Genomic DNA, 22,107 nt, shown 5'->3' with positions numbered 1-22,107 from the left:
CATAGACTTCTGGTTGCTTTTCAGAAGGAAGAGAGCCAGTTAAAAAAAAAAAAAAAAAAAAAAAAAAAAAAAACAATTTTTGGCACTTCAAGCGAAGCAAAAACGATTATTGTAAGCCAAAAAATACAAATCTTGGACCATTAGGGACTGGAAAATGTAATTTTCAGTGATGAAACTTCCCCCCCCCCTTAACTTCAGCTTATCCAACAAACTGTAAAATGTCCTCAAAATCAAATGTTTTGGGGATTTTCACTGCAGGTGAACTGAAAGTGTAGTTCCTATTGATGGAATGATGTATTCATTGAAGTATATCAAATTTTTAAAATATAAGATTGAATTATTGAGAACCTTTGCAAAGAGATTTCAGCATGACTTGGCTCAATGTCATAATACAAAATCTATCAGAAGGTTCATGTTGGAAAATAAAATTATTGTGCTGGATTGGCCTTGAAATTTACTAGACCTAAATCTGATCATAAACTTGTAGCATGTTGTCAATGAATATCTTGCCAAAATAGATTATACAACAAAAGAGCGTATTATTAAGAATGCTGTAAAAGTGTTCTTCCATAATAAAGAAGTAAAAAATATATGCACAAAACTGATAGAGTCAATGCCTAAATGCATTCTAGAGGTCATTTCTGCTACATATATGTACATAAATTATTAAAAATAATAAAAAAAATCTTTGTCCCAATTAATTTGCATGTTAAGTAAATTTGAGCATCAGCCATACAAATGCTTTTTTTAAACAATATTTCAGGATGAATCTTAAATAATAAAGCATGGTCAATTCAAGATGCATACAGGATATATTTTTCTTCCAGTTTTTTCTGCATAAAATATTTTTCAGGTAAAATAAAACCGTGAGCAAAGATGTAATTACATGTTCAGTGAATTCAAAATGCCATCTGAGTGCGTTTCTTGGAAAAATACATATATCTTTCAATTTGAAGTTAAAAAGGGGGGGTACATCTCTATATCTACCATTTTATTCTGCCATTGACAAAATTCAACTTGCATTTTTCATGTCTCAAAAGCATGACTTAGGATATATACTATATGTAGCATTCTTCTAACAGAATGAAATGGTACTATTATGACACAAAATTGGTCTTTTTCTAAAATCCCCCCCCCTTATTTCGATTTTGCAAGTTAAATTATACCTAAAAATGTGGTGAAAAATTTAATGAATAATTCGAGACTATACAAGGCATTTTTGATGTTTACCTCAAAATCTGTTTACCTATATCTGTTGGGCAAGCCACAGGTGGTGTACATTTGTGAGTATTTAAAATGGCTCTACCAACTGAGAATCCTGTGGACTGAGATCAGTGATTTGTTTTCTTAGTACTAAAGATGTGAAAACGGCTGAAACTCATCATCAGATTAGTAAAGTGTATGCAGAAAACATTATGAACGATGGAATGGTACAGAAGTGGGTAGAGCTTTTAAAGATGACCATGTGAATGTTCATGATGATGAATGGAGTGGGTGACTTTTTCATTACTGAAGATTTGGTGCCAAGGATAATTCACTCGACGAACATCTGAGTGTATGTATGAATCGCCATCAATCACTTTCAAAATGTAACTTTTAATATGTACAATATTTACAGATCATTAATAAAAACATGGTGGTTCAGTTGACAAACAAATCTATATGCTTTTATAATCAAAATCTTTTAAATAGGAGCCGAAGTGTTCTTAAAGTGTGCGAAGCATCTAAGCATACATCTATCTAGCTGCCGGTGGAGAGTCTATGGAAATTCAAAACGTGACGCTAGCGCCATCTATCAATTAATCAAAATAATTTCCACACACTCTCCACCTGAACTCTGCAAAAAGTTCACATTAATCTAACAAGAAATTTATATCAATAAGTATTTTAACATATAATTGTAAAACAATAAGTATATTAAATGAATAGAAAATATATTCAAACTATTAATCTTTATAGTAAATTCTAAAAAAGGTATGTTATCATCAAATATAATCTGACACTACTTCAGTAAATCTAGACAATTCTTAATCTAATCCTAGAAAAAATAAACAAATGCATAAAACATATTCAATCTTATTCATATTATTAAACAACAAAAAATGTTATTAAAGTTCTAAAGGATATAATAATTGAAGTAGTCATTTTATTATCGTTCCATCAGCAGTTTTTAGTTCACAAGAATGAACTTTGTTATCACGACCACAAAGAACGTTTATCACTCTACCACAGTTCCACAAAAGTTTGCACTTGTTGTTTGCCTTCGATTAATACAAGATCATCATAAACGTTAGGGTTTTTTAATTGATGAGCCGGCTGAAAATCCATCAAATATTGTTTTTTCCATTTAGTCCACAATTGTCTAAACAATAAATCTTTATTTTGGTCAAAGAGGACTTGGTAGAGCCATTTTTTACAATGGAGTTAAAGTTAATAGGTAATGTAGAATCTTTTTTTTTTTTTTTTTTTTTCCCGAAAATCAAGAAATTGACTGGCTTCAATGGCAATAGCTCCTTGTGGTCATTGTACACGTATGTCAAAGGACGAGAATTCAAAACAGCTTCCACTTGTGCTAAAACCATTGACAATTCTTCAAACGTTAGTAAAGCTTTACCGAGAATTTTTCTTAAGCACTCTGACTGATTTTACTGATCTCTCATAGAAGCCTCCCTACCAAGCCCTCGTTCTATTATAAACTTCCAACTGATTCTTTCATTCGACAGAAAATCTTGGGATTTTACATTTTCTCATGTAGGAAAAATGTCGTGTTTTTTTCTTTCTTGGAAATATTTTTACATTGTATATTCTTTAATTGTGTTTATCTTTTTTTTTTTTTTTTTTTTTTTTTAGCTTTTTAGAATTTTATTTTAGTTACATGGTGGAAGTAATAATTTTAAAAATTGAATACATTTCTTTTGAAAGAATGCTTTGTAACCTAGTATTCAATACAATGCCTTTGAAAACTCCATACTACATCAAAATGACTGTAAAGCATAATTAATATGTCTTTTAATGATCTGTTCAGGAAAAGATACATGAAAAAGAAAGATGTATAATCGACTTTTTAATTCATTATGGTATGCATACATACAATTTCCCACTGCTTTATACAATTTTATCATTATGCCATTGTTTTACACAATTTTTATCATACTTTTAGTTTGTTAAAATGTTATCCATGTTTCTATATAAGGTTTTATTTTTCATTTTTGAAATCACGAGAATTAAATAGCATACATTAAAAAAAAAAATTATTTTATGGGAGGGAACCTCTATGCCTTATTATCTCAAAAACAACTTTAAATTCCTTAATGATTTTTTGAGCCTTTCTGCAGATATATCCAACATCATCATCTTTTTTTATTCATTGTATACCATAAAATATCTTAGTTTTTGTGACATTCTCATGGTTAAGAAATGTTGCCTTCCATTTTTTCAGTATTTGATCTGAGTAAAATAAGCAATTTTGACAATGAGATTGAATACCTTTAGTAGCTAGGCATTTTACAGACTTGGGATGAAAGGGAAAAACTGGCGTCATCAACACGGAAAATGTGTTTGGCTGATATCCATGCATTTCATTGGATAATTTTTTTAATCTTCAATAGATTCATAGTCTTATCTGAAGTTGTTTGCTGATAGGATATATTTTGTTAAGAATATTGCGCCGAGGAATATAAGAATTATAAAAGAAGGATAATTATTTTAGAATTAATATATACAAATACTAAATTTTCTACAGAATGTGAAGTAAAATCGGAAACTCCTTTATTTTAATAGTTTACGAAGGCGATCTAGATGAAAGTGAAACTAAATGGGTTTTTTCTATATACGAGAATATGACGAAAAAGCATTTTGAATATCACATCTTTGTCAAGACCCGAAACAATTGGCATTTGGCAGTTATAATAGGCTAGCTAATTTATGAATTAAATCCGAGAAATCCATGAGAGGGAACATAACATATTATAAATGAGCTCTACAAAACAGCATTTTTAAAAAAATCTACAATATTATATTATTATGGATTATTAGAAAACACAGGTTTTTCACTTATTTAATAAAGAAGAGATTTTTATTTAAAACATAGTCATACCTTTTCTAACTGGATCGCTTCCGCAACAGATATACAACAAATATCTGCACCGCATGAAGTGCAATTTAAACAATTTAAATTTTGTCAGAATATGGAATTTATATGTGGAAAACAATATGACCAATAAACTAATAGCAAACAAACTGTAGCAAAAATAAACCATTATAAAAAATTTGTTTATAATGAACAAAGACTTGTTACTGCAGGAATCCCAGCATATTAATTTACCGATGGGCCCAAAATGCTCCTAATACGACACTGACATAAGGTAAGAGGCACCAGCACCATTGCAGAGCACACTATCAAAGCAATTAGGGGATACTGTGAGTTGAGCATAAATAACCATTTAATCGACAACTTTTTTGAAAACGTGAAATAAAAGGGGTTAAAAAGTAAAAGTTCTTATGTCCATCGCTCGTTTAGGGGCGGGTCAAACGCAATCCATAGTAACGGAAGCATTAGGTGTTTCTCTAATGTCATTTACAGACTATAGGATCGGTTTCTGGAAACTGGAAACGTACGTCGAAGACAGGAACGTGGTCGTACTCCTGCAGTAACACAAAATAAGGATCGGTATTTAAAACTAACGCCCAGAAGGAATTGTACCATGAACGCCATTTTCTTCCAAGGTCTAGTGGTACCAGAGTTTTACTTCAAACTGTTCGAAATCGATTCCACCATGTGGGTTTGTACGTTTGCAGACTTATGTTTTCTGCTTGGTTGAAACAGGACCACATTCTGCTCGTAGAATGTGAGCTCAGGAGCATCTCAGAGAGAGATGAAAATGAGTGTATTTCAAAGATGAGTGTCGTTTTATTGCTGCCGACGGGCTTTAGTCAGGACAAGGGCCTATTGTCAGGATTAGACCTGTCGAAAAACCTGGTACATGGAATTCTCCTGCAGTTGTGCATGAACGTATACGATTTGGCGAAGGCGAAATGAGGGTCTGCACTGATATTTCTATCAATGGCCAAACCGATCCGAACATTATCAGTAAATGAGAACTAACAGTTCAGCGACGTAGGGATGAGATCTCTTGTGGTCCATTTGCAGAAATCGAGGATGAATTCATTCTCATGGATGATAACGCCTTGCCACATCAAGCTCAGCTAGTGAACAAGTTTCGTTTCGAGAAAGGAATCATTTGAATGGATTGGCCAGTACATTCTGCAGATGCAATTCCAATAGAACATCTTTGAAACATTGTAAGAAGGACTGCTAGTCGCTTATCAATTCCAGAAACTAGTCAGCAGATTGAAAGCTTTCTTAGGTGTACAACATAGCTTTCGGTTACAGGAAACCATAATTCAAACTCATTTGTATCCGAGAAATCACATTTTTATTTGTTTGTATAATATGCACAAATTGTGCATATAAAACTTTGTATAAAGTGCAATTCAATATTAAGGATTCACATTTGAAAAAGATAAAATATGTTTTCTCTAGAGTCATTATTATTATAGAGAAGGAAATTAATCTTATATTTTTTCAATTTTTTCTAAGAACAATTTTTACTCTAAACAAGCTATTTCAAAATATAGCCTGTCACTGATATGATCTTATTCGTATACAGTACAAAGTCCGAGATCCGCTCAATATTCGGAATGATCTAAAATTCAGATCTCAAAGTCACCAACAATCCTTTTTTTTTTTTTTTTTTTTTAATGCTTTATGCATGCACATTTCATTTTTTCTCCATAATAAAATATGTAGATGTAGAGGGTTTGTTTACGACAAATGTCCACAATAAAATTTAATTATCATTTCTTGTTTCTTTGTTCTCTTTACTCATATCTTACACATATAGACCAGATATCACTCACCAAAATATTTCCTCATCCGCAGTTTATATCCAAAAGCATAGTATTCCCTAATTGTTTTAATAAGTGTACATATTGTTTAAGGGCTAATTTTCATTTAACAGTATAAACACTATAGTGCTTTAATGTCTAAGAAAGATTAATTGACTTTAATAAAGCCATTTAATTCTACATTATTACTGACTCTTATGAATATGTGTACGATTGAGCTTAAAGAAACTCTAAATATATTTCTAACTTCTGAATTTATTTATAGTACTGAATTTAATTAGCCTTTCTTCAGATTTTAAAAATTTACCCTCTCTTTTCTTTTGTTCTATGATATTCACATTTTCATTTTCAGTTAAATGATGTTTATTTAATTGCAAGCATTATCTCATAGGGTTTCTTTCAGTTAAAATGAAATATTTAAAAAAAAAAAGTGTTATTTTATTTCCTGGAACTGCAGGTAGCGAACACAGTTCACACAGAAATAACTTTCCATTTGCAGAAGTGAATTTATAAGGCAAAAAATGATATTACAGAAGTATAAAACGTTATTTTGAAAATCTCTCTCAGTTGAAGATTTTAATATTAATTTTCATGATTTGCTTTTCAGCTGTAGAAATAAAATGTTCTGCTCAGCAGACTCAGAAACTCGTTTTTCTGTTTATGTTTTAACTTCTCATTTAGTAATTGTATTTGTGAAATATTTCTGGCACATGAAAAATCATTCTGCTTCAAATTATGCAAAAAATTAGTGTTTCATAAAAACTCCTTGCAGCAGTTTCGAAACTATATTCAATATTTCTTATGATCATTGCTTTCATCATTATTCAAAAGACCTGCAAATATCAGCATCACAGAAGAATGAGACACATAAAATGAGAAGGACGGAATGTATGAATTTTGCTTCAGGAATTAAATATTTAGCTACTGCCTGGCGTCTGTCACTTCTGTGAAATTGTATTTTGAATCAGACAACTAAAAGAAAAACTTATTTTCTGTATTGTTTTTTACTGTTATCCTGGAAATTAAATGGCTAAATACAAAAGTATAGTAAAAAAACGCTGCTTTGGGTAAATTATTAGATTATAAAGCTTACGTATATTAAAAAAATTTTTTTTTTTAAATTTATTAACCATTTTGGCTAATCTTTGGAATATGGTAACAAGTAGTTCGGCGACATTTTGGTAAGGCGATAGAGGTTACTAGCTAGGACTTTAGCAGTGTACATGGATAAAGTCAAGAGTGTTGCGCAATGCCATTTTTGTACAATTCTGGGATGTTTTTTTAAGTGAAAATAGGTCGACGTGTACATGGATGATACCGTGTATGTGCAATTCTTAAAAGCAGTGGACGATTCTGCAATTTCTCACCTAATCTTCGTCATGATTAAGCACTTTTGTTCCATAAAAGTTCTAGCATAAGCGTAATTCGGCTAGCAGATTGTTTCAAAAATATATATATATATTGATTTAAAATAAATAATAATAAAAAAAAACATGCCTTTACTTCGTGAAAACAAAATGGCGTCGCCCCCCGAAAAAAAAAAACACTAGCAGGTTGCTGTAGCAGGGTTGGTCGCCAAAAAATCGTCAAGTTACCATAATCCGAAGATTACCCAATATTTTTTTATTTTGTTTATTCAACGAAACTGGATTCAGATGGACTCAATCTGAATTTAAACTGCCTGTATTAAATAGTACTGGAAATTATTGTAGTTCAGTGTTATCAAATGCCGAGATAATTAAATTTAAAAACTTCAACGAAAATTTTACCATTTTACACAGATAAGGAAATATCGTAAGTGAGGAGAAGTACACATTTTAGGACCTCTTTCTGTGTAGCAGAGTGGCGCAGTGGAAGCGTGCTGGGCCCATAACCCAGAGGTCCGTGGATCGAAACCATGCTCTGCTAATCAGTTTTTTTTTTTCTTATTTCTTATAATTCCGGTCAGTGGCGTAGTTAGGGAGGGTAAAGGGGGACATCTGTCCCCGGGCGCAGCATCCAGGGGCACCAAATTAATGGTACAAAATTTTAGAATGAAACTTTTTACACTTTTGGTACACAGAAAGGGGCAAAAAATCTTCAGTTGTCTCCGGCGCTGAAAACCCTAGCTACGCCTCTGATTCCGCTATTCATAGGATTATTGAAAGCACTGAAAGGATACTTGTGGAAGCTTTCATTGGTTTTCGTGTAATGTAAATAAATATTTGTTTATTTCAATAGACGTCAAAAAAGCGACGAACAGTTTTAAAATACTTTAAGAACTTTTAACGGAATGTACAAAACAGTTAAAATTTTATTAACAAGTAACTAGTTTCACTACATTTTCTCGTATTAATTTTAACTTGAATTTGAGAAATTATGTTTTTATTCCCTAAATATTCATTTTTGTTCTTAAAAATATTTCATGTATTAAATACATAATAAATGATGTGTCAAGTAAAATATGTGTAAATGTGCATTTTCCTTTATTTTTGTAACATTAAATGATTCATCAACTGGCATAATTTTCCTTAGAATATTCTTCTGCTACATCCAAGGTTTGAGCTATCCAAAATGGCATCAATTGATTCCGTTGGAATAACCGGAATGATTCTTGTTATAGAGTATAAAGAAAGAAGCTAAGCGATCAGTCGGAAGTGGTATAACTCAGTGGTAGAGCATTCGACTGCAGATCTAGTGGTCCACGGTTCGAACCCGGGTGCCCACCTACAGAGTAGGTTTTTTTTATCACTAAATTTTTAAAAATATTTTCTGAAATAATAAAATCATTGAAGTTTTAAAAAAATGTAATCAAATGTTCGATTTTACATTTTTTTTAACATCTGAAAAACGGTTTAGGCTTAAATTTACGTTTTTTTTTTTTTTTTTTTTAGGTATTTGTTATGTTTTTTAATTCGTGGAAGAAAATAAGAAGACTGTTTAAAAGATTCTTTAATTAAATTATATATATTTGCTTTGTATTCAGTGTTCTGAGGAGTATGATTAATTTTAATCTTAAATTCCGGAGATTTGCGAAATCGGTAGATAATAATGTGTTTTACTTTAATATACTATTAAGAGCATGAAAGAAAAATATCGTTTTGTTTTAGATAATGAGCTGTTTACAAATGAAAATGCTTCGGTATTGTTTTCCATGAATTATTCCAAACTGTAATTTTAATGAAATTAGTCATGCGTCAGTTGCTTTTAAAATTCACATATCATCGTCTGCTAGAATGAAAGCCAGATTTATTTTTAAAGCCAAGCTTTGAAATATAGCGGTAATAAATCTCAAAGTAAAGTTCTAAACGTCAGATGTAAAATTCTAATGGGATAAGTTAAAGAAAACTACTTTTAAATGAATAACTAAGCTTTAGCTTCATGAGGAACGCGTGACAAAAATAATTTTCGTTCATTATATTCTGGTGGTGCAGCCATTAACAGATCGTACAAAGAGATTCTTTGAAATAAACCTTTTAAACTTTCTGCACAGCTTCTTTCATTTCATAAATGGTTAATTTTCGCAGTTGTTTCGTGTTATTATCTTAGATGCAGATTCTGCCATTGTAATTGTATGAAGAAGAGACAGAATATTTAAATTTTAGAAGTTCTGTCTGAAACCAAAAAGTTAAGAATAAGTTCAAGCTTTTTTTAATTATATTTTAGACTAATTTCTTGGATTTAATTATTATACTTTCGAAAGAAAGTTATAAAAAGTTTCTTTTAGAAATTCTCCCGTTATTAGAGTAATCATATACTAGAAGGTTAATCAAATTAAACTAAGATCATAATAGATGTTGCTTTGAAATGTATTAAAGATAGTTCTCTTACGCGCTATTATGCTGTGATATTCAGCATATTGATTCGATAATATGAAACAGCTTTTCTCAAACTCTGTGTACCATCTTACTTTTGTCTCCTTCGAAAACAATTGTAAGGTATTTTATCCCTCCTTCCAGCATGCCTTCGTGGTGTACCGGTAGCAGTTTTTGAGAGTTCCAGGTCCAAGTCCCGGCGAGGGCATTGCAGATTTTTCATGTCCCTTGCATCAAAAAATCCTAGACTCTACAGTGGGGCCCAAATTAAAAGGTGGTGGACAATTAATCGTTGCCAAGAGGATTTGGCGATTGGGTCCCCTAATCCCCAGTCCGCCTTTAAAAGGGAGAGTATATAAGGTCTCTGCTTTCAGCATGCCTTCGTAGTGTAATGGTAGCACACTGGGAGTATATTTGAAAGGTTCAGGTTCGAGGGCACTGTTTATTTTTCACGTCTCCTGCTTAAAACAGACCTAACGACTCTACAGCATCTATTACTACTAATATTTTTAAAATAATGCTAACTAAAATTATTTACAGCAGTTTAACAGCAAATTAGCTTTCAACAGCAACATCTGAAGATAATTTTAAAATGAGTATATCTTTAGAATTTCCGATACAGAGTCTCGCGCGCTGGAGTTTAAATTTTTTGTTTGTTTGTTTCTTTGTTTCCCGTACAGTGTTGCCATTGCTGGTTTTGAAATCGTTGAGTTTTTTAATCAAAAATTGGTTTAAGTGTTACAAAATATGAAATCTCTACATATAATAAAAGAAAGAGTCTGTCTGTGTGAGTGTGTCTTTTGTTCGCGATGCGCGTAAGCTAATAGACCCACGGCTACGAAATTTGGTACATAGGTGCATCTACACAAGAGCCAGTGCCCTTCGAAGCGATTTTTTCGAAATTCGAATTCGAATTTTTTTATTTCATGTTTTGAGACGAAATCGTGTTATTTTGAAACATAATGGGCTATAGGAAAGCGAGATTTTACTCTACACACTCCATTTTTACATCGTCATGAAACGTAGGCACTTAGCTATTTTACGAACTTAAAATAAATTTCGTGTTTCAATAAATCGATTAAATACGAATTTATTTAACAAAGGGAGCTTAACACTTTTTCAATGGGAATTTTTCTAAAAAAGTTTATTTTTAAAAATGTACAGTTTATTTTTTTTTATTTTTGGACACGTTAAACTTTCATCCTTACGAATGCTTTTACAAAAAGAATTTTGGAAAAATGATAATATTATGTATTTTTAAAAGGTTTTTTAAATGAAGCTTCCGAGTACACTTCTCACATCTTTAAAAATGTGATTTTGGCAACAATTTTCCTGTCTTATTGTTGTTGATAGATTTTTGATGAAATCGCATCATTTTGAATAGGTTCATTCTTTTAGAAATATGGTTTTGGCAACAATTTTTTATCGTATTTCTTATGTCACTGTTTTTCAGAGATTGGCATATTTCATTGTCTTTTTTACTTCCTTGTACGAAGTAAAAGGAAGTATTGTAATCGAGAAAAGTTTCAGGCAGCATATTTCAACGAAAATATCAATTTTGACTGCAATCGAATCCAATTTAACGATGTTTTTGCGTGATATCTGTACGTAAGGACAGAATAAAATACTCTTTTCCTTCAAAAAAATTATCAAACTGCTTTAAAATGAATTCTGAAGAGAATTTTTCGTGGCGTCTGTACGTACGCATCTCGCATAACTCAAAACCGAGTAGCCTCAGAACGTTGAAATTTTGCTTATAGGACTGCTTTAACATGTAGATGTGCACGTCGTATTTTGGTTGCAATCGGCCGCATCAAAAGTATATACATATATGCATGACTCGGCTCCGTGAGCTCAGTTTCTTTATTCTTATATGTTTGTAAATTGTACATTTTTTGCTTTAAAAATGAATTATGTTGCTCTTATCTTCCGGTTAATGTTTTTATGCCGTTAGTAAATCTCTATGCAATATTTTTAGAATTATCAACAATTTTAAAGTTGTTTAAGTGCCGCTAAGCCTAATACTTCTCTTGGTGGCGGCCATTGTTTGTTTACATTTGAAACAGCAGGATAGTGGATTTGTTGCCAATCTAGAGAAACTTAGCTTCGCAACAACAAAGATAGCGCCTTCATTTATTACTGCCAATTAAATCATGCTTAATCCTTTCTGGAATTTTTTTGAGGAAATAAGTGTTTAAGATTTACTTCGTAATTTTTAATATAGATATTTTGAGTTTTTATGTATTTTTGCCTTCTCGCGAAGTGACAACTGAATTAATTGAATGAGAAATACTCAATCGTCTGTGAAAAACTGTTTCTTTTTTGTTTTGTTTGCTTAATTTCTTTTATACATCATTCTAGCTTTATTATAGTATTTGAATGGAACATGTGGCAACGATTAGATAATTCTATTCTTTAAATGATATAAATTTTGTGCATCCTGAGTTATAATATGAACGAAATATAATACTGTTAAGTGAACCTAGCGCCAGAGTGTCGCTATGGTAAACAAAGTGAATTTTAAAGAATGCATTTATTCTATTGTGGTTTATGCGCTGTCGGCGAAGTAGATTTAATTCAATCCAATAAGTTTAAATGAAATGCAAGAAAAAATGCGTATAATTTAATATTCCGTACAAGGAAGTCATGTGGTGTACACATGAGATTTTTTATATATATAGTACTTTTTTTTTTTTTTTTTTTTTGATAAAGTTGTTCTGCAGAGTAAAATTCTGCGCGGAATGTTTTATTTTTTGAGTTGCTTTCATATTACTTTTTGCTTATTTCACTGTTTGTAAAATACTGAAAAGTTTTGAGTGACTTTTTTAGGAAACAACGTTCTTAACCTCCTTTCTACCATTTGAGTTCTTAAGATTTTGCAAAGGGAAGTTGGTTAATTTATTTATTACGGTAATTAATATTTGTATTAAGGGATATTGCTTATTTCATTGTAATTTTGTTATACATAATAACGTTTTTTATGAAGTTGTTCTGCAGAGTAAAATTCTATGCAGTTTTTAAATTTAACGTTTGGTATTCTCTTCAGCCATTTTTTCGGTACATTTAAAAGCCAGACGAAGGCTGGCAGCGAAGCTGCTAGTCGATAATAAGACAAATTTCAAATTCAAATTAGGACTTCCACATGCCTATTCTGTGGAAGATTGCGTTACAGAAATTTCGATAGCTCTAGGTACCGCCGTTTTATCACCATTCGAGAAACATATATAGTTTATAGTTTTCAATGCAAAATGCGAAAACGAATTTAATAGTCCTTCAGGGCAAATTGCCCCTTTGGACTAATAATATTAAGTGAAAACGGGGAATTTAAAAATTTAAATTTCAATATTTACTGCAAGATCTATTAAATAAATTTAAAGTTCAACTGTTCGAAAACTAATGTTAGCCACTGTATTTAAATTTTGAAAAGAATTGCTTTATTCTCAAGACCGTATTGAAATTAGCCTTGAGAAATATAATTACTGAATTAATTAATAATTGATTACTAAATTACTTTTTTAAATCTCTTATTACAGTCATGACTTTAAACTACAAGAATATCCCTCTTCGTTATTATAGCTTTGTAATCCGCCAATAGATGGCATTGTATAAAAAGCCGCCATTAGAGGGCGCAGGATAGTAAAAATAAAATATATAATTTAGAGTCTACAGAAATCGAGCGATGTGACCAGGATTCCTCAACTTACAGCTATACGTAAATTTGTATATATTTAGTGTAGTAATGAACAAATTTATTATATACTATGAGCCATCTTGCCGAATGAAAGAAAAATATACACTTTTTGACATTCATTCTTTTAACAGGTCTGTAGCATGCTAATCTCCCCTCAAAATATTGAACCACAGTTTCTTGAATTGTAACATTATTCTTGTAGAGATGTAAAGTCATAAATTCGAATACTGAAATATGGATTTTGTTTTCTTGAGAAGGAATGATTTGCTGTTATACAATAAGTTCACACAACACATTTTATTATTCAAATAAGTGTTTATTTAGTTAGAAATATTCTCAACAATAAAGTATATAAGAATTCAATAATTTGTATTTCTACCACCAAAGACTGGATTTCTACAGATTCTAGATGCACCTTATTATGCATAATGTATATGACAAATTTAAGAAGTACTTCAAATAATTGCTTCGACGAAATCATGTGTGTTATAATTTAGTTGAGAGAAAGAATACAAATATAAGAATAAATATTTTCAAAATTCAGATTTATAATTATATAGAAGCTGAATATTTTATTTGATGTAGGCTTATTGAAAATAAATTTGAGTTAAAATAAGAACAGGAATACATCTAACGAGAAACATTTCGGGATTTAACATCACTTTCTGCAAACATATTTTAGTTTTAAGTATTTAAGATATATATGACTAAAATCAGGTATAAGGAAAATTATTTTAAGTAACCAAGAAATAAACACTCAGTTTTTTATAGAACAATGACAATCAGCATTTTTTAGACAAATTCATATGCAAAATTCTGCAAAATTAAAAGTCTGTAGCATTTTTATTAATAGCTTTCTATGTGTAACATTTTCCCTTTGTAATGGTAGCTTTAATATCAGCTCGAGCCTGCATAGTTACATTGCAATAATTAATAATTTTTGTCAAATTAAACATTTAGCGATCTCGATTTATCTTGATCACAATTTATTCAGCGATCCCGATTTATCTTGATCACATCAGGTTCATTTAGCGATCTCGATCACAGTAAATTTATTCAGTGATCCCGATTTATCTCGATCACATTAGGTTTATTTAGCGATCTCGATTTATAATTTGACAAAACAAGAGTTTAAAAAAAATTTTTACGGTCATATTATGAAAGTAAGACATCCAATTTTGTTTTTTATCCGAAGTTATCTAACAAAGCTGAAGGCGTAAAATAATATCTGCATTGTTTTGATATGGTCTTGGATTGTTGAAACAATGGACAATATTTTCCATCTGTCAACAATGCCAAATGTAAAATTAGTGTCGGAAAACTAAATGTAAAGTTTTTATTTAAAAGTAATATATTAAAAAGACAAAACCTTGAAAGCGGTATTTTTCTCTATAAGCAAAAATAAGCATATTCCGTTTTTCTCACCTCCCATAAAGAAATGATTGTCCGATTTATAAATTCGTATCGAAATAGAAACGAAAATAAAAAGTAGAAGTTACCTTTTATAAAATAGAATTTTGATTTTATATGTCGATTTATCGCAATTTAAGGTCTGAAGGGAGAAATGCGATTTTGCAGGAGCTATATAGAAACGTTAATAGTAAAATATAGTATGCTTTGCTGTCATAACGTCTAAATCGGTAAAAAATATGATGCGGCGGCCAAAATTGTATCTAGGATACGACAGCTATCCAAATGCTGCTATGCCAGAAGCGAACCCGCTAATGTTGCCACGAAAGTAAAGAAACATACTGGGCGTCGACTCGAAGGATTCGAAGAGATTTCGGAAAACATCATGAAGGCCCCGCTTTGCAAACGTACTTCATTAAGAAGCCTTTCTTTTACAATGGGAGAGCCACTGGCAATGATGCAGAGAGTTAAAAAAGAACGTACATTGAAGCATGTTTCAAATACCGTAAAATTGAATGAATTGAAGAATGGCAGAATGGCATGGAGAAGGCAGTGTTTCTATCTCATTACTTTAAGTGAATACTTATTATACACATATAGTTTTATCCCACTTTATAAATTGTACTGACGCCTTGAAATTAGTGACAGAGCAGGAAAAAAACATTGTTCTCCAAAGTGGAACAATTATTTTGATACAGTACGCTAGGAGGAAGGGGCACCCAGACCCACATGCTCAAGGCTGTGATACACAGTTAAACTCTCCAAAACCTAGAAGTCGTCCGGGGAGACATAACCTCCCTGTCTATCCAGGGAGACAATTGTGTTTCACACAGTCTGGGTTAATTCCAAAAGTCAAAAGTGGACGGCATCCACCACAAAGAGAACAAAGGTAAAGACATCGACCATCCCCCAGTGTTGACCAAGGGGAGCCAAACCACCAATGACAACCTTCGATATCTAACCATGCAACGTACCCACATCCAAGAGGCAGACAAGCCAGTACCATATGGTCTGGCCGAGTCTGAGTCTACCACCGAATAAACGATGGTTCTAGTCACTGTGAAGACTTAATTTTCCTCCAGAAGTGAAGTTTGTCTACGTAACGCCGGGATAGACCTAGCTTAAACGCTGGGATAGACCTAGCCAAAACGCTGGGATAGACCTAACCTAAACGCCGGGATAGACCTAGCCTAAACGCTGGGATAGACCTAGCCAAAACGCTGGGATAGACCTAGCCTAAACGCCGGGATAGACCTAGCCTAAACGCTGGGATAGACCTAGCCAAAACGCCGGAATAGACCTAGCCAAAACGCCGGGATTTCTCCCAGTATGCAAAGAAGACAATCATTTAGATACGGAGGGAGTATTATTTACTAAAATAAAGCAGTGATCATAATAAAAATTCTGCAAGTCCTTAACTATTAATATAGGCCATGTTACTATTTAACTGATTATATTTTCATCTCTAGTCGATTGTGTAAAATAGATAAAACTAAAAAATGTCTAAAAATAGTCTTGTTAAACACTGTAATGAAAACTGTTACTTCTACGAGAAAGTTAAAGGCATTGGATATATATCGATAAACTTAGTTAAAACAGAAAATATAAAATAAGTTATGATTACCGATGGAAAAACCTACAAAATAGTTTATGTTTATAGTAAATTTTGTAAAGAGTTTACACATTTTGTGGTGCAATTAAGAAAAATAACATTCAAAGGCATAAAAGTATACCATGAGAAAAATATTTCTGCAATGTACAGCTATGATTCTGTTAGGGTTAAAAGGTAGGGTTGGTTATGCTGTGGAAATTGCATTTCTTTAGTTTAATCTTTTATATTAAATACAATAGAGACAAATTTCATGCACCATTTCTGAGCTTTTAAATAAAGAAGAATACATTTCTTGACAACTTCTTAGATTCTAAACAAAATTTAATGCTTTTTACAGTGGAAATAATGCACACACAGTACAATAAACGCATAATATAATTCAGAATACATTTCATTTACTATTTCTCGACTTTTACATAAATTTTATGCTATTTAATATATATGAGAAGCAGATAATATTTGGTTATTGTAGATAAATTAACATGTAGTCATAACAAGCGTTCAGAATTTATGAAGTAGAAAGCTCGAAATGATGTGTGGAATGTATTTAATGCATTGCATCATAACTCATATTCAAAATTTAATATAGTTCAGGAAATATTTTACATATAATTTTATACTCTTTAAAATAAAATTTAATTAGATTTAAAAAGATTAGTACAAACTGGGCAAAACATAATGTTTATTATGCATTAGAAAACATTTCATACAACATAATAAATATACCAGTGATCTCAAACTCAAACTGCATACGGGCTAAGTATCCGATATAAAAGCAACTGATGGGCCAGAAAATGTTTTTTCACAAAATTTCAAAAAGTTTTAACAAAGCAAAAATAAATAAATAGAATAAATTTTAAATTCCACGAGCTGAATGTTTATGGAAACATACATAAGCAATTATAATAACAACACAAAGGCAAAATTTGAAATTTATATTTATTGTTTTCTGAAATTTAAAGTTTGGTACCAGCAAGAAATTTCTCTTGGTTATACTTTGTAAAAGTTTCTCCGGAAAGTGGTAGGACTGAATTAAAAAAACAAAATATTCGTTCACAATTTTGACCCATTTGAATTGATAGTTTTCCAAATATGGCTCTTCTGCATCAACACAGCGTTTCCAGCCAACTATGCCAATAACTGAAGGCTCCTTGGAAAGCATAAGCTGGAATGATCTTCAACTCCCTTGTTACGGTCTTATGAATGGCCTGGACCGAGCTGCGGTGCCGTCCTTTCGTGACCCTTTCTAAATAATTGTAAACGGCCTATGGCCATACTTTTAGTACTCATATTGTTTAATTTGACTTACTTTATCTGTACTGTACTTTATGACTTACGCTATGATTTAAGTGCACCAGTTGACTCACACTATCTGTATTATATGTATCTCTAGGACTCAGGTTAAAGCTAGCTCTTTTTCCCCTTTCTCAGCTTTCCCATATGGCATTTTCAGGTCTTTATTGGACATCGGCGCGCACTTTATTTCCGTTAAAATATCTTATTATCCCATTACTCAAAAATGTGATCATAATTTATAAAAAAATATTATATCTTATGTTAGTTACTCATGACAACATTCGAAACAACCTACATGTTCGACAAGGGGTAGGGTCCTAAACCCAGGTACCCTGGTGTTACACCCCTTCTAAGTGCGACCCTTTTCAGTCGGGGGAAGAGGAAGAATGAAGGAGCGACATCTGGGCTGTACCTGTACTTTAAAGTCTCAGAACGAGTCACCCGTGTCCGTCCAGCAATCACTGGATGATGGAGGCTCGATCATGACAATGCGTAGAGCCTCCATGATCCAGTGATTGTCATGGACAATCACTAGATCATGCCTTTGCTGTCATGGACGGACAATCACTGGATCATGCCTTTGCTGTCATGGACAATCACTGGATCATACCTTTGCTGTCATGGACAATACTGGATCATGCCTTTGCTGTCATGGACAATCACTGGATCATGCCTTTGCTGTCATGGACAATCACTGGATCAAGCCTTTGCTGTCATGGACTTTCTGACCAAACATAGCATGACGCAGCTTCCCCAGCTACCCTACAGCCCAGACGTCGCCCTTTCAGACTTTTTCCTCTTCCCCCGACTGAAAAGAGTCATAAAAGGACGGCTTCACGGCTCGGTCCATGCCATTCAAGAGGTCGTAACGAGGAAGCTGAAGAGCATTCCAGTGTTTGCGGTCCAGGGAGCCTTCACTGATTGGCAGAATCGCTGCAGACGATGCTTTGATGCAGAAGGCCCATATTTTGAAAACTATGAATTCGATGTGTCAAATCTGTGAATACATTGAAATAAAAAATTCAGGCCTACTACTTTCAGGACAAACCCTGCAAATATTAATTCTTAGACTGGCGTTTATTTCAAGCAATTTTAGTATGTTGAATTGATTACTAAATAACTTACTTAACCGGAATACCGGAAAATTCAGAATACTGGGCTGTACAATGGCAAACAGTATTTATAAGCTGTACCAAAGTGGGAAATCCTCTCACCTTGCCTTATCACGTGGCCTGGTGTATATAAAGCTTTGTTTTTTTCCCTTCAATAGCTCTGTTCCTGTCTTTATCTCTAAAACTGTAAGCACTGCATTTGCAACAGATACTTAACTGAAATATACTTATACTTACGTGCCGCGAGTTTGATACCACTGTATTATAGCCTTTTACATTTTGTATATTAAGGTAAGAAGGTCAAAACAAAACATTTCAGAAGAGGATTAAATTATAAATACAATATTTCGCTTATTCAAAAGGTAGGAGCAGAAAATTTAAAATAATAACACATGCGAAACAAAGAATGATTTTCCATGATTGATTAGTATTTACAGTCGCTGATTTATGTACAAAGAAGAAAGATCTCCACGCTGCTATGTATAGATGTGCTATGTATAGATGCAGTCAATGATATCAACAGTGAAGTCGTGAATATAAATAAAGAGAGTTTCAAAATCTGAGAAAATCAGAAACACAGTAGTGTTCGCTTAAGTTATTATGGTACAAAATTGCATTTATTTATAACTCTCTAAGCATCTATTTGCATTCTAACAGTGAGGCTGTTATCTAGGTAGTATGCTATAAAGTATTAAGTAATTTAAAATAAAGGAAGACTTCTGAGATTAGACTATTAAGTACGGTTTGAGTATGCTTTGCAATTAGTGCCTTGAGTTCAGAATGGTAAATCTAGAGAAATAATTTTACAGAAATGCTGAAAACTTTATGCTAAGAGAAAATTTCTCGATTATAGTTTAGTAGTTTATGGTTTTTTGGTGACATCTAATTTACTGAATGAATATAAGATTTAAAATATACGAATGCGTACCATCGCAGCTCGTATCTTTAAATGGCAGAATTCACTAGATGTGTCGAATTTGATGAGAATGAACTTATTGGATTAAAGAAAAAAATTAAAATCAATAAAAAATTGAGTAGTTTATTCATGAGTGGATATTTATAAACAAAAACATTTTACGATGAATTATTTAAGGAATAATTCTATATCTATTTTTCGCATGAATATTCTGAAATGTACCCTTCCAGAACACTTTAAAAACATCAAAAAAGGAACTTTGGACTTGAGTGCATTCTAGTTCTTTCTTTATAATCACCAACATGTTTACAATAAAAAAGGTCTTTATGGGGATATTCTGCTATAAAACACATAACTTCGCGCCCCTTCTGCGAATATTCACATTTGTTTACATCAGTCTTTTTCGTAAATTGCCAAATTTAACGGCAGTGTTTCCTAGATTTCTTAAGATGGGAGAGGAAACGAAAGGGTATTGAATACGTACTGGTGGCAAAACCGTTCAGAAATTAGGACAGAAAGAATCGAATTTCATGTTAAGGATCCAATTCCTTTCCAAACGACTTTGCAAAATATAAGATATTAATTCTCATCATGGATTCTGAACAGAAATTTACATCTTTTTCCATTTTTAAATATAATTTTTGAATAATCTAGAAAACAGAAATACATTTCATCATATTTTCATGCAGAAGATTAAGAGACGTTAAAACCAATTCAAAAGGCAATTACAGTGCATATGGAAACTCTGTTTCGTAGAAATTATTAGTTGCTTAAGTAAAACCGAAGTAAACCGGTTCCTATCAATATTTTAGAAGTTTATTGTAGAGTGCTATATTGTGGATCGCTTTTCGTCATTAAAATAAAATTTTCTTATTTTTCTTTTGTCCGTGAAATTCAGTTTTAGTTGCTTTGGAGTTTTATTTTAAAATGCACAATGAATTAAATAAAATAATTGTGAAAGCATAAATTTTATTTCTTCCATGATACCATCAAGATACCTATCATGAGAGTCTTATAATTTTATTAATAGGGATATTAATATTTCCGGTACTTCAGCAGTCTACGAAGTTTGCAACGTTTCATCGAATAGTTTTCGGATAAATGCACTGTTACAGCCTTTTGATACTTACGAAAACAAAGAAGATTAGAAAAAGGTAAATTAAATTAAGAAAATTAATAAATAACAGTCAGTATTTCTTTTGATTTAGGACCACGAAAATTTACCATCACACCAAACAATAAAAACCGGTATATCATTTTGGAAAACGTATTTATGAAACTTAGTTTATCAAAAAATACTTTAAATGAGACAGATACGTTATATGAAACAATTAACGAATTAGATGCATACTTATAATATTCATATTTCATCAAAAATTTATTTCAGATTTTAATTTAATTTTTTATAAATTACATTTTTTTCCTTAATCATTTAAAATAAATAAACGAACGTTTCGATTCACACGCTTTGAAGAACATTACTTGGATTTAAATAAATTAATAATTAACTGTATAATGAAAATCTTTAATACTGTGGGTATGACGCCATTTGCTGGAAAGGGAGAGAAACGTCTTTCGCTATTGTTTAGATGAATTTCAATCTAGGAAGCTTGTTAGATAGAAGTTCCTAAAGTTTTATTTACGGAGAAGCTGTGGGTCAGAGCCAATTTCTAGTGAGTAGTGAAAACATTTTGATTTTTTTCCCTCTTTATTTTAGGGTTAGGTATATAAATATATATGAATTTATTCTTAATTATCAATTAATTTATAATTGTAATCTTATTATTAAATGATTAAACATGTTTATTTATGATTAGTTCATTACTTTATTTTAAAACTAACGTTTTTACATTCTTCTTTATCATACATTAATCTACATATAACACAAAAAAAAAAAAAAAAAAAAAAAAAAAAAACTGTCACCTTAGGATAAGACTGATTGATAAAATAATGAAAGATGTGTTTTCTATAGATTGCAACCAAGGCGTAACATTTTAAATTAATGCTTAACGATATCTGTTCACTGGCTTTAATGCATTCCATTACTGTAACAGACCTAACTCCTATTTTACGGCTTTAATCAACAAAATTTTCGAAAGTATATCTAAAGAAATTCTACTGTCCTATCACTAAAAGTTCTTCAACTAAGAAATATAACAGAAATAAAAGTCTTATAATTAATTTTATTATCAAATGTTCAGAATATTTCAATGTACAACGGTTTTTAAGTGTTTCGTTGACTGATCTGTGTATGATACAAAAGTCCTGTAGTTGAAGTGAAAGAGATATCGTGTAGAAGTTGATTTGTTATATAAAGGACTAATTAAATGATAAACTACTAAACTGAAAACATAAATGCAACTAGATAT

General features: G+C 31.7%; 1 protein-coding gene and 1 non-coding gene across 2 annotated transcripts in view; both read left to right on the top strand.

Moving 5' to 3' along the window:
• Window positions 1–7,743: 7,743 nt before the first annotated feature.
• Window positions 7,744–7,815, top strand: TRNAM-CAU (transfer RNA methionine (anticodon CAU)). Its single transcript has one exon. It is a non-coding gene; the product is annotated as a tRNA-Met (tRNA).
• Window positions 7,816–8,435: 620 nt separating this feature from the next.
• Window positions 8,436–22,107, top strand: part of LOC118193719 (uncharacterized) — a 59,326-nt gene continuing 45,654 nt past the window's right edge. The window contains exon 1 of the mRNA XM_035364848.2: window positions 8,436–8,620. The gene's annotated coding sequence lies outside the window, so the exon portion shown is untranslated. The remainder of the gene's footprint in view (window positions 8,621–22,107) is intronic.

Source organism: Stegodyphus dumicola, chromosome 2 (assembly GCF_044657685.1).
Source record: "Stegodyphus dumicola isolate Sdum_Otavi_A_Nest chromosome 2, ASM4465768v1".
NCBI classification, from domain to species: domain Eukaryota; kingdom Metazoa; phylum Arthropoda; class Arachnida; order Araneae; family Eresidae; genus Stegodyphus; species Stegodyphus dumicola.
The sequence above is the reverse complement of the archived record's forward strand: the minus strand, read 5'-3'. Positions and strand labels throughout refer to the sequence as shown.